Here is a 14,221-nt window from a genome sequence, read left to right as displayed (position 1 = left end):
CTTACTTGGAAAGAAATGAAGTTCTGATGAATGATACAACATGGATGGACCAGAAAAACATGGTGCTAAGTGAAAAAAGCCAGGCAAAAAATTCACATATTCTATGATCCCATTTATACGGAATATCCAGAAAAGGCAGAAAGCAGAGAGTGGTGGTCAGAGCTGGGGTAGAGTACTGAAGGGAAATGGCAAGGGAGTGACTGCTAATGGATGCAGCCTTTCCTTTGGAGGTGAGGGAAAATGCTCAAAAACATGTGGTGATGGCTGCACAACTCTGTGACTGTTCCAAACCCACCTAATGATACACTTTAAAATAATGAATTTTACAGCATGTGAATTCTATCTCCATTTTTTAAAGAGATACCAAGGAGGCATGGGTGCAGGAGGCCAGTAAAGAGAGAGAGGTCACTAAAGTTGAGAAGATCTTCAGAGACCTCTGGGAGAAAGTGAGACTTGAGCTAGGTCTCCAGGAATGCATTGGATTTCTGTAGGAAGGGGGAAGGCATTTTGGATGAAAGAAAGATGACAAAGTGAAGCTGGTCATTGTCCCAATCATGAGTAGAAAGGCCAGCGTACATTACAATAGTTCCAGCAGTGAATCCGTGTCCTCCCCTGCTAAAAGCCATGTCTGCCTCTGCTCCCAGTGGAATTCATAGCTAAAGAAGGCACCCAAAATGAGAGACATCTAAGCCTCTACTTTCACACCTGTAGCTTTAAAAGATTAACTTTTATTTTTACTCCTTTGCTTGCTTATTTATTTTAATCCTCACCTGAGGATATTTTTTCCATTGATTTTTAGAGTGGAAGAGAGAGGGAAAGACATAAATATGGACATGAGAGAAACCCATTGATTGGTTGCCTCCTGCACACGCCCCAATGAGAGCCTAGGCTGAGGAGTAGCCTGCAACCCAACAAGGTACATGCCTTTAACTGGAATCGAACCCTGGACTTTTAGGTCTGAAGGCCGATGCTCTATCCACTGACCCAAACTGACTAGGGCAAAGATTGAATTTTAGATTTCTACCCCAGCAGATCATTAAAAGAAATCCAGACATCCTTCATTTCATCTAGAAATATTTCCATATTAGACTCTTAATGTTTAACATAAACCTAACTTGACCTTTCACTGTATAATTATACTTGTCCTATGACTGGGCAGTATTCTATTGTATCTTGTTTCTAATATTGGAGGATCTGAATTTCAAGAAGGGGGGTGTCTATATGTCTAGGGTAGGGGTGTCGAACTCAATCAGAGAAGGGGCCAAAATCTAAAATCCAGCCTAAATCGTGGGCCGAATGGTTTACTGAACAGTCATAAACTGACAATGTCATAAACTGACAGCGGAGTGCAGTGATGACAGCGCGGTGCGGGCCACATTGCAAGGCCTGGCGGGCTGGATTTGGCCCGCGGGCCGTGTGTTTGACACATGTGGTCTAGGGGAACAGCAGTGGCAGTTCCTAGTCACGTGAATAGATTCGGAAACGCCTAGAGCCGTTGGGTTTTTGATAGTTTACTATTAGACATTCGAGATTGTATCTCCACTTGGAATGAGCTCCATTCAGGAGACAATATCATGGTGTTGCATAGCAGAAAGCTATTTAAAAATAACATTCTCAACACATTCATCAACATTCCAAAAATATTCTACTTGGCTCTGATGGTGGGATCTGAGAAGAGGCTGGTCATGATGATCACAAACTTGGAGAGGAATTCTTGCTGAAACAAGCTCTATGGGGCAAGAGAGAGAAAGGATGGAATTTGGGGGATCAGAAGGCTATTCAAGGGTGGGTAATCCAGCCTCCCACCCAATAAACAAATGCCCTCTGACAGTCCTTAGATATAGGTATCACCTTGACTTTAACTTTCACTGCTTTATGTCCAACTGTTCATGACCAGACTGTTTTTATATAGATGGTCTCATAGCCTGGACAAAACCATAAATGAAGAGAGAAAATATAGCCCAGTTGGCAGGGCTCGGGGGTTGAGCATTGACCTATGAACCAGGAGGCTGAGGTTCGATTCCCAGTCAGGGCACTTGCCCTGGTTATGGGCTTGATTCGCAGTGTGAAATGTGCAGGAAGCAGCTGATCAGTGATTATCTCTCATCATTGATGTTTCTATTTCTCTCTCTCCCTCTCTTCATCCCTGAAATCAATCTATACTAATAAAAGGGTAATATGCTAATTAGAGTGGATGTCTTCCGGACAACCTTCCAGATGTCCTTCCAGACAAAGTCACAGCGGCTATGAGGGCCGAGGCTCAGGCAGCTGTGGAGGCTGCGAAAGGGCCCAGGCTCAGGCTGGCAGTGGCAGCAGCAGCAGGGTAATGGGGATGAAGCTTACCCCTGATCTGCCAGGTCACCTCCCACAGAGGGAAGCCAGACTGTGGCGGAGGCCTGGGGCCAAGGCAGAGGTGCTTAGGGGCAATCAGGCCAATCAGGCCAGCAGGGGAGCAAGTTAGGGGCAATCAGGCCTCAGGGGAGCAAGTTAGGGATGATCAGGCTGGCAGCGGGGCAAGATGGGAGCAATCAGGACAGCATGGAGATGGTGCAGGCTGGGCTGAGGGACCCTCCACACACACACACATCCCATGCACAAATTTTGTACACCAGGCCTCTAGTAAAATATAAAAAGAGAAAATATAAACTCTAGAAAAATATATAATGTCTAGAGCAGGCTCCTCAATATCACACTCTTAAAATTTAGGGCTAGATGGTTCTATGTGGTGGTGGGGGGTGGCTATCCTGTGCATTGCAGGATGTTGAGCAACATCCCTGGCTTCTCCCCACTAGATGCTAGTAGTACACCACCTCCACCAAACATGTCTCCAGACTTTGCCAAATGTCCTCTAGGGGCAAAAATGCCTCGGTGAGAACCACTGGTCTAGAGTGGGAATGATGCTGGGAGAACAGATTCACCAGAGCACACCTATTAGACTTGTTTTACTACTAGTAAACAGATTATTCTAACCCTTTACATTGTTAGTGGTTTTTCAGGGTGTTTCTTTATAGGCTGGCAATACTCTGAAATGCTGATGCCCTCTCAGACCAAAACAGGAAACTGTTTCTATGAAAACCTGCTCTGGCTGCAAAAAGGCAAAGCAATGAGCATTTCAAGCTACACATGGTGGGATGATCACCATGTTTGTATTCCATCTGCACACATGAAAATCAACACTATGGGGAGTCATTATGAATAACATGACAATCATCAGGCAACCCTCAGTGGTGGGTAATATTTTAAAACTTAATTTCTCAATCCATTCTTAAGAAACTCAATAAACATTTTCTCTTAAAACATGTGGTAAAAGATTACCGGTGTTCTGAGCTTAACCTGAAAAATCCATTTAACCCACATTTCCGCTGAAATCTATTACTCATGCAACGAAGAACCATAGAAAGCAATGACACTACTTGATTACATAAAACAGTAGGACAATATTGAATGAGACTACTGTTTACCTTGGAACCTGATGCCACAAAACAGATTTAAGAGAAAGATTAGGAAAGATACATGAGACCAAAGGGACCTTGGGACAATTTTAAGGGCTTAAAGTTGATAGAAATTCATCTTAATATGGTGTCTCATCCTTGATTATAATCTAAGTAGCTTTTGTCTCCATACAAAACAGAAAGAGCAAGAGTCAAACAACATATATTTTTGAAATTTCTTGCCAACATTTAGAAGAAGGAGAAGAGGTAAGTGTGAGATGGTTATGCAAGATAATAAATTGCTTGCAGTAGAATAGAGTGAGTTGTAGAAAGAAGAGGGGAGAGGAGAGGCAGTAAGGCATTAGTTGTTTGAAATATTTGCTCTCCTTGGCCATCAAGTGGTGTTTTCCCTACTGCCGATTTGGAGTGTGTGATTTTGTACAACAGAAATTGGATAGGCCAGATTCAAGGTTTCTGAACTTAGGCATTATTGACATTGAGAGTGTAACAATTCTCTGTGCACTGTAGGATGTTGAGAAGCATCCCTGGCCTCTTACCTATTAGATGCCCTTGGCACCCGTCTCCCAGTTGTGACAACCATTTGTCTCCAGACATTGTCTCTGAAAGAAGGGAGGGAAAAATTGCCCCAATTGAGGATCACAGGGCTTACATTCTAAGCACTATTGGAAGGAAGCTATGGCCTAACAGCCATTCACAGAGTAGGATGGTAGGATACTCAACACTTAGCATTAAATGTACCCCTCCTCGCTCAACATTAGGTTCTTGGGCACTATCCAAACTCAACAAATGTCTGTTGACTTGAATAAAAAAGTGTAATTGGTTATATTCATGTTATGGAAGAATAATTAGGTTTCAAAGCTAATACATTATATGTTTTATATATATGAAAGACATCTGATAACATGTTAATTTTTAAAATGGAGTAGTTATTTATTGAGGTTTTACTTTGTCCCAATCACTGTCTAAGCACTTTATGTACATCATGCTACTTCACTCTGACACCAGCCCTGTGAGATAGTTTTCCTGACCTATTATGAGATGATAGTACCAAGACTCACAAAGAAGTAACCCAAAGTTGCCCATTTAGTATGTTCCAGAGTCAGGATTTGAAACTATACCCAGTTCCAAATACAGACTCAGAGGATGGCATTGCCCAGAAATGTAGAGTCTGATTGCCAAGCTCTTCACCACATAATTACACTGTACATTAGATTCTACGTTCATCTCACTTTAAAGAATTACAAATATTAACAAATAAAAAAAGCTCAAACATGCAAAAAGTTTGCCATTCATTTTGGTTCCATACTCTTTGAACATTTCTAAAAAATATTGACTGTCGGTGAGTCATGCTTTGAGCCTATGCCTAATTTAAGCAAAACTCTATAAAGGAAAATCATTAACAACATAGAAGAGTGCCATCTCCATTTTGCAAGATAAGAATTTGGGCTTCATCAAACAGGAGTCACCTGTCTTCTAGGATGGCTTTGTCCATAACTGTGCTTGTATCAAGAGGTTCTAGAAAGTTCTGACTCTGCCCATGCATATCAGATCCAAGACGCTGCCTTGGCAACACCAAGCCATGCCTGCAATGTAACAAACCCTGAACCTGGAAGCAAAGAGTCTTACATATAAATGCCAGATCTAAATGTTTCACACATGAACGATAGTTGAAATATCTATTGCACTTTTGCCTGCCACTTGCCTTCTTCCCAGGGCCCTATTACATAAAGGCTGAGGTGTTCTGGGGGAATAATTGGGCATCAATTGTGGCAGGGTGTGGGAGGATGCCTAGGTTACCTCCAGCATCCACACCTTATTTAGGAGGTGGGCACTCCTATTTATATAGCTGAAGGAGACACACCCCAGCAGTTGTGGAGGGGGACTGCCAAAACAAGGAGGTAATTGCACTTGAACACCTTGTACTAAGTGCAAATCAGATTGCTCCCTTTATCTTTTCAGAAAGGAACAGGTATCATTGCAAACAATAGTTGGCATTGGCTGTTCAGTGTGGGCATGCCAAGGGGCTTCAATTCAAAGCCAAGTAGAGCCCTAGCAGGTTTGGCTCAATGGATAGAGCATCCGCCTGCGGACTGAAGGGTTCCAGGTTCAATTCCGGTCAAGGGCACATGCCCAAGTTGTGGTCTCAATCCCCAGTAGGGGATGTGCAGGGGGCAGCCAATCAATGATTCTCTCTCATCATTGATGTTTCTATCTCTCTCTCCCTTCTTCTCTGAAATCAATAAAAAACATTTTTTTAAGAAACTGAGAATACCAGCAAAGAACAGAGTCTGATTTTACCATGCAACAAGAGAACATGGCTCCAAACTGACCACGCCCATGGAGATATGAAACCCTATTTCAGGGGAGAAAAGAAATATGGTTCTGGGGTGCCCAGAGCTGGGATACAGGTATGGGGGACAGTGAAGAATCCCACTAATTAATATGAAAACTTCCAAGCAGAGCACTGAATCAAACCTGTCATCTCTTGGCTTCTAATTCAGTTCTCTGAAGCCCCGATGTCAAATATGGTAGCCACTAGCCATTGTGTCTACTGAGTGCCTAAAATGCAGCCAGTTGTAATTAAGATGCGGCATGAGTATAAAATAGATGTCTTATTTCAAATACTTGAAATGAAAAAAAATATATATATATATCACATATTTCCTTAGTAATTTTTCTATTGAAAATACATTACTATAATGATAATACTTCAGCTATATTGGATAAAATATATTATTATGGGGTTTTTCCTTATTTAAACATGGCTAATAGAAAAGTTAATACTACCTATGTGGTTTGGATTACGTTTCTATTGGACAGCATTGGTCTGAAGGCTGACTGTCACTTTAAGGCATGATTTATGTTGGGCTCAAAGACGCTTTCATAGGAAAGTGTTGCTTGACTGAGCTTGGCTCTCTATCGCCAAATGTTAACTTCAAACAGAGTTGAAAACTGAAATTTCATTCACTGCCTTCTTGGCAGAATCTACTGGATAAACCAATCTTCCTTTTGGAGGCGTGAAAAGAGATGGTTAACAATGTAAGTAAATGTTCTTCCTTTTCAGACATGCTTAAACCATATTAAAGCAGAGATGAAACAGGCTCCAACATCGAAACAGGCTCATAATTAGGTGCTAATGTCGGGCATCCTGCAATGTTTCAAAACGACACATGGATGGAGGAAGGCCAGCCCTGGACAAGGCAAGAGAGGAGGATATGTTGATGCTATGGATGCGATTATTAGGAGTGCTGAGCGCCCTACGCCATGCGCCATGCTTTCCTGCTACTCCTTGCTTTTCCGCATCCCCTCTCTACTTCCACCACCACCTGACTGCTCCCCCCCACCCCCCATCTTCCTCATCCCTCTGATGAGCCTCTCTACTCTGCACTTGACATTGCTAATCTGGCTTGTGCCCCACCACCGTCCACTGCAGTGACCTCTGGCTCCAGAACCTGTCCTAGTAGCAAGGAGTCTTCAGGTTGGAAACAGGTCATCTTTGCATCAAAGCCTTACAGTCTGACTCCATACAACCCACCCAAACGAGGTTCCAAAGGTGAGTGTAAGACCCATAACAGTTAAGTCTTTAATATATTCCAGTCAATCTTCAGTCTTTTTAATGCAACGTATAAATTGAAATATGAAAAGTCATTTGCTGTGCATTTGTTTCATCCATCCCAAATCGATTTCCGTGTAATTAGACTCGATGAAAGTAACACTGCCTATCAACGGGAGACAAATTCTCTTCACAGTTCATAAGTTTTATGCCCCTAAAAGCCTCATCTTGAGGAATTTGGTGCTTGTGGGTGGTTTTAGGTTTTTTCTAATCTAGAGCTCAAAGAGAGCGCAATCAAAAGATGCTGCTGTGGGTAACCTCAGGAAGGAAAAATGTCTCAAAAATAATTGTAAAAAGAGCAGATCGCAGCTCTTCAGGCCCCAGGATAGCAACTCCTCAGTGGCCCTGGGTCATCTGGGAATGAGTCATCCCAGATAAGCACACATCCTGGGTGGCCCAGAGCGAATGCTCTAACCATCTTATGTTAAGAGCTTTTCTGTTTCTAATGGAGACATTTCCTTGTCTTTTAAAACCAGTGAGTCTTACAGGCATAATTACAGATAAAATATAGAGCTGAATGGGTATGCCACAGTATTCCCACAGGAAGTGGATGTGTCTCCAGCCATCCACACTGACAATCCATTATGACTCACAATGTCTTTTCAATATGGCCTTGAGAGTCCTTATGGACCAAGTAGGAGGGGCTGTTTCTCTTGCAATCTTAGAGAAGTTCTTGGTCCTGCCTCCTTGCTGCCCTCTCTCTTTTCCGCTATCAACAGCATGGGCAAAATGCTATCCCACTGTTCTCTCCACCACTAAGTGACCATGGGTGCCTACCATGGAGTCCCAGGAGACCAGAATGCTGCCACCAGTTGATCCCTGTCGCTCTGATCCTCTTTACTTTCCCCTTGTTTGCCTTAATTCCATATATTCAAGCTCGCCAAATGAGCTTCTCATGCACCTATCACGGATGGGTTAGCATGTCTCTTCTCTTCTATAAGGATCCAGAAAAGATATGACATCATTGGGTAAAAGCACATGCTCTGGATCTCAACCCTACTTCTCAGGAGAATTTTTTTCTTTATTTTTTTTTTAAATAATTAGTCATTTCTGTAGTATGGCATTCTGAAAATTATTCAATGAAAAGAAAATAATAATAATAAATTAACTAATTTTTTAAAAATTGTTTACTATAGGATTTTATATATCCACAGGAAAAAAAGAACTAATTTTAGAATTTGAGTGGCTAAACTCTCGCAAATAAATTATTAATCCTTGGTTCCTAATCTAAATGCAAAATTGCTGTATAATCAGTTTCTAATCAAATAATGAATTTTTGCTTCTGTTTTATAAATGATTATCATTAATTCAATAACAAAAAAGTAAAGGATATAATTTCCCCTTAGGGAGATGAAAAACACCTTGTCCTGAAGGAGTGTGACATGGCCTTTTGAATCAGCCAACATGGGTTCCAAACCCAACTCAAAATTTGCTATCTCTGTGACCTTGGGAACTTTAGCTTCTGTAAGCCTCAGTTTTGTCATCTACACTGTGGTAAATAAACCTAATGAAACAGTTGTTCTAAGGATTAGAAAATACACATATTGGGCACTGGGAAATGTTTGATACAGAGTAGATGTTGGAAGGAAACTTCTTTTTCCCATTCCTCATCCTCTGGCAAGATGAAACTGGGCATCAGGGGGAAGCAATCCTGGAATCACTGAGAGCATGCAAAAATGCATTTTCAAAGATAGTGATCTTCTGTTTGGCCTAGGGCAGGGGTCTTCAAACTACGGCCCGCGGGCCACATGCGGCCCGCAGAGGAGTCTGATCCGGCCCGCCAGGTTTTTTGGGCAGTGAGCGCAGCGAGGTGTTACAGTAGGAATTAGTAGTTCATATAGTCCGGCCCTCCAGCTCTCTGAGGGACCGTGATCTGGCCCCCACTTTAAAAAGTTTGAGGACCCCTGGGCCCTAGGGCATTTTGACTGAGCTTGCTATAAATACATACCCACCACCACCACCACCATGCCAGTTAAATAGGTTATGCCACATTTGCCTGCAAAAGTCCACATAAAATGCATTCTAATTTCTTGTATTTGGCAATCATGGTTGCTTCCATCACGTTGTCCCTGATTAATATGTGTGTTTGGGGCATTCAAATAGATCCTAGTCTCCAGCAAAAGGCCAGGCTATGCTCGTGTAAACAGTGCTTACTCTTTTTCCCAAGACATAAGATAAACTGGCTGCCACATACATATTCTAAGGAGATAGAGAAGTTTCTTAAGTATATAGATGGCAAAGCAACACATAAGTAAATAATGGGGGAGCTTTTGTTTCATAAGGAAAAGTGCCTAGACAATTACCTTACCATGGAATACACTGTTTAAGTCTAGCATTGCTTGTTCTTTATAATCACTTTATTGATCACTTTATAATCACTTTATAAATTGAGAGATATAATTTATATGTTACATATTCTATGCTATATAATTTATGCATTTAAGCATGCGCTTTTACCCAGAAGTCTTTGAATATACTAAATATACTAAATGTACTAAATGCCAAAGACTTTTGAATATACTAAATTCTAGAACATTTCCACTTCTAGAACATTTTTATCACCTTGAAAAGAAACCCCATACTTATTAGTAGTCACTCCCCTTTTTCTCTCAACTCCAGCCCCAAGGAACCACCTGCCACCTGCCTACTTTCTTCCTCTCTCTCTCTTTCTCTCTCTCTCCCTTCCTCCCTCCCTTCTTTCCTCCCTTTCTCGATTTGCCTACTTTGTTTTCAAGGTTTATCCATGCCATAGCATGTATCAGTACTTCCTTCCTTTTTATTGTCACACTAGAGGCCAGCTGCACGAAGATTTGTGCAATAGGCCTTCCTTCCCCTGGCTGCCGGCACTGGTTTTCCTCTGGCACTGGTTTTCCTCTGGCACCCGGGACCCAGGCCTTCATTCTGGCCACTGCCTTCAGTCTTCACTCTACTAGTATCCTCTGAGACAAACCAGCTAGGGCTATGTTTAACTCTTTGAGGAACTGTCAGATTGTTTTCCAGTGGCTGCATCATTTGACATTCCTACTAGCAGTGTATGAGGGTTCCAATTTCCCATATTCTTGCCAACATTTGCTATTATCATTTTTATTATTACCACTCTACAGGGTGCATTTCTCTGATGGCTAATCATTTTGAGCATGTTTTCATGTCATTTTAGGACAATGGCATGTATGCTATATATGCTTGCCGGCCCTTTGGAGGTGAATGAGGTGGAGGTATGTGATGGAATTCAACAAAAGCATGGAGGAGTCAGATACAGCAATTATATCCTATAGTACTCTTTTTTAAAAATCTCTGTTAGCACAATGAATGTCTTAAGGAATTTGTGAGTAACTTTAATCTCGAGACTGGAATTTGTGAGATAACTATAAATCACTTAACCCAAACATGATTAAATACTATTCAAGAAAATGTTGGAGGGAGCAGTAAGATTAATAATTTAAAAAAGCAAATGACTTCAATAACATAACTTTTTTAAAAACTATGAAAATAGAACTATAAATCATTCATCTGTCGGTCAAAGGTGTTATCATGGGACCTTGTGTCAGAGATTAAGACCCAAGCCTGGTAACCTGCCAAGCAGATTCTACTGAAGCGATGTGTGTAAGTGTGTGGGGTGCATAGAATTAGATGGCTAATAACAAGTATGGCAACACACTTCACAATGCACATTATGGGGTGAGCATTGCTATAAACAGTGTGGCAAATATTTCATACTTTTCACCTACAATACCTGTTATCTTTGCCACACTATGTAAGATATTTTTATTTTTTTAAATATATTTTTATTGATTTCAGCAAGAGAGGGAGAGAGGAAGAGAAACATCAATGATGAGAGAGAATCATTGATCAGCTGCCTCCTACACGCCCCTACTGGGGATTGAGCCTGCAATCCGGACATGTGCCCTTGACTGGAATCGAACCTAGGACCCTTCAGTCCACAGGCTGATGCTCTATCCACTGAGCCAAACCAGCCAGGACTAAGATATTTTTAAAATGTTGCTCTTGGCCTTAGCTGGTTTGGCTCAGTGGATAAAGTGTCGAGCCTGGGACTGAAGGGCCCTGGGTTTGATTCTGGTCAAGGGCACTTACATTGCTTGCAGTCTTGGTCCGCAGCCCGTACAGAGTGCACATGGAAGGCAACCAATCAATGTGTCTGTTTCACTTTGGTGGTTCTCTCTGTCTCTCCCGCTCCCCTCCACTCACTCTAAAAAACAAGAGAGCCCACTGCATGGAAGAACACATTTGCCAATCTTATATCTGATAAGGGTTTAATCTCCAAAATTTCTAGGGTACTCAGAAAACTTAACAAAAGGAAGATAAACAATCCAATCAAAAAATGGGCAAATAACCTAAAGAGACACTTTTCTTTTTTATAATTAAGCATGGTTTAATTAAATATAGAAACAGCTGATCAAATACATAATAAATTCAGAAAATATTGATTTGAAAATCACGCATAAAAATTTCCACTGTCAATAACTGTACATTTTTGTAATGGTGTTTCATTCTCTGTTATAACCAATTCTAGTTGTTGAAGAACTTCTGTCCCTTCAATCAATTGCCTCAAAGCCACATGTTTTTTATCTAGCCAGGGAGCTAATTGTAGTGTGACGCAGCACTGTGAACCATTGCTGTGACGGCCTTTGTTGACCATTCCAAGAAATCCCGTTTTATTATGAGGAATTGAAAAGCTTTCATCTTCAAATGTTGGCACATAAATCGACTCTCCGCCATCTCCTTTTGCAGCCTCTCCTCCTTGTATCCAAGCATTCTTTATTATTCAATGAAAAATCGAACCGACATAATGTAGCCTGATGCCACTTTGAGAAAAGCCTGCTTTCCCTGTGCACAAGATCTGAACATTTTTACATGTTTTGGGACATGTATCACAGAACAGCTCAAAAACCAACCTTCCAATTGGATAAAGATCAATGGAAATATCCAAGAACACAAAACCACGCTTCGTATATCTTAAGAATTTAGTAGAATAATCCACAGTAAGTGCCCCATAAGTGCAGGGGGCTTAGAGTCAACCATATCCCACACTTTGTGGGCCCATTTCTGAAGTTCAAGTGTATCACCCAGCAGCTGATCATGAATAAAACACATGACATTGGCAAAATATTTCCAGACTTCATTCTTAAGTTCCTTCATCATATGCCTTCCTAAAGAAAATTCTATAAATATTTTACTTTTTCTTAAAATCAGCCCCTTTTTTTCTTCTGTAGATATTGATCACATGCAAATTCTTGAAATATTCATGCAAATTTTTTCTTCTGTAGATATTGATCCCATGCAAATTCTAGGATCATCAAATTTGGATGGAAAATTACTCTTCAGGCTCTTTATTCTCAGCAAGGTTCTGAATGAAGGCTTCCTTCACTCAGAAAGTCCTTTAAAGATGGCCCTTCTCCAAGTGGAATGCCTGCTCCCCACCCCCACCCCCGAACCCACACTTTTCCCCTACATGCTTAGATCCAACCAGACTGGCCCCGCTTAGCCTGGACATTGTCTTCCCCCCGGAACATTGACACCCTCCCTCACCTACCCACCCCCTGTTGGTCACCAGGAGAGTGAGATGAGAGACGAAGGGCTGCCTGCACTTGTAGCTTCTTCACCTTTACCTCTGCGGTGCTCTTCGCAATCTGAAAGCTCAATATGCACTTCTCCAAAGTGGACATACAGAAGGCAAGAGAGACATGAAAGCATGCTTAAAGTCACTAATCACCCGAGAGATGCAAATCAAAATATAGTACCATCTCACACCTGTTACAATGGCTATCATCAACAAATCAACAAATGACAAGTGCTGATGAGGATGCAGAGAAAAAGGAACCCTCTTTCACTGCTGGTGGGAATGCAGACTGGTGCAGCCACTGTGGAGAACAGTATGGCATTTCCTCAAAAAATTAAAAATGGAACTCCCATTTGACCCAGTAATCTCACTTCTAGGAATATATACCAAAAAAACAGAAACACCAGTCAGAAAGGATATATGCACCCCTATGTTCATAGCAGCACACTTTACAATAGCTAAGATTGGAAAACAACCTAAGTGCCCATCAGTAGATGAGTGGATTAAAAACTGTGGTACATACACAATGGAATACTACGCTGTTGTAAAAAAAATAAAGAACTCTTACAATTTGCAACAATATGAATGGAACTGGAGAACATTACACTAAACAAAATAAGCCACAGAAAGGTAAATATCACATGATCTCACTTATTTGTGGAATATAATGAACATAAATGGATGAACTAAATAGATCCAAAGACATAGAAGCATGGAACAGACTGTCCAACCTCAGAAGGCAGGGGGAGGGGGTGTAAAAGATCAACCAAAGGACTTATATGCATGCATATGAGCATAATCAATGGACACAGACAGTAGGGGACTGAGGGCATGTGCTTGGGCGTGGGAACGACCGGGGAGAGGTCAATTGGGGAAAAAGGAGACTTATGTAACACTTTCAACAAAAAAGAATTTAAATTTTTTCAAAAAAGAAAAGAAATGGAAAAAAATATGCTCAGATGGGGATTTAAAACAAAATGTTGCTCTTGGCCGTGATTTGCTTGTTTGTTACAGAGAAGAGCAACAAAGTCCTTTTTGTGCCCACAGTCAACCTCTGCTAAGGTTGCAGCCACTGGGGCTTCTGAAATACTATAGGCCCACCCTTACCATAGCTGATTGGCCTGGGGTGGGGCAAGACTTATCACACAGTCACCCAATCAGTAGGGACTTATGAGGAAGCTTGCGTAGAGAGTTTTCCCAGCATGAATGCTATTTCCCAAGCTAAGTCAATGAGATTCTCCCTGTTGCTAGTTAGCTGGGAGATTCAGTAATTGCTCTTCAGCAGGAGTCAGAGTAGAAGGAGTCAGAAACAGATACAAGCATACTTTAAAGTGGTAGGATCCCACAGTAGTCAGCCATAAATTCTTTCAACCATGGTTGACAAGATATCCGAGGCTGGAGACCCTATTCACATCCTGGCAATAAAAAAAAAAACCTCCTGAGTGTCCAAAAGGCTATACCACAATATCGTCATGTCTTTTTTAGAGATAAGGATCATAACACACACACACACACACACACACACACATTGCTTAACATCCTTTAATAGCTTCCTCTTGTTTTTAGGTTACAGTCTAA

At 41.4% G+C, this 14,221-nt stretch overlaps 1 protein-coding gene and 1 pseudogene across 3 annotated transcripts in view; both read right to left on the bottom strand.

Moving 5' to 3' along the window:
• The window catches only part of ARHGAP6 (Rho GTPase activating protein 6), a 468,278-nt gene that overhangs the window by 240,557 nt on the left and 213,500 nt on the right, over positions 1 to 14,221 (bottom strand). The window lies entirely within an intron of this gene.
• Positions 11,519 to 12,222, bottom strand: LOC311615528 (putative inactive peptidyl-prolyl cis-trans isomerase-like 6; annotated as a pseudogene). The gene has a single exon. The product of its transcript is annotated as a putative inactive peptidyl-prolyl cis-trans isomerase-like 6 (transcript).

This window comes from Pipistrellus hanaki (assembly GCF_964339955.1).
Source record: "Pipistrellus hanaki genome assembly, chromosome: X".
In the NCBI taxonomy this organism is placed as follows: domain Eukaryota; kingdom Metazoa; phylum Chordata; class Mammalia; order Chiroptera; family Vespertilionidae; genus Pipistrellus; species Pipistrellus hanaki.
This window is presented reverse-complemented; position numbering and strand designations above follow the sequence as displayed.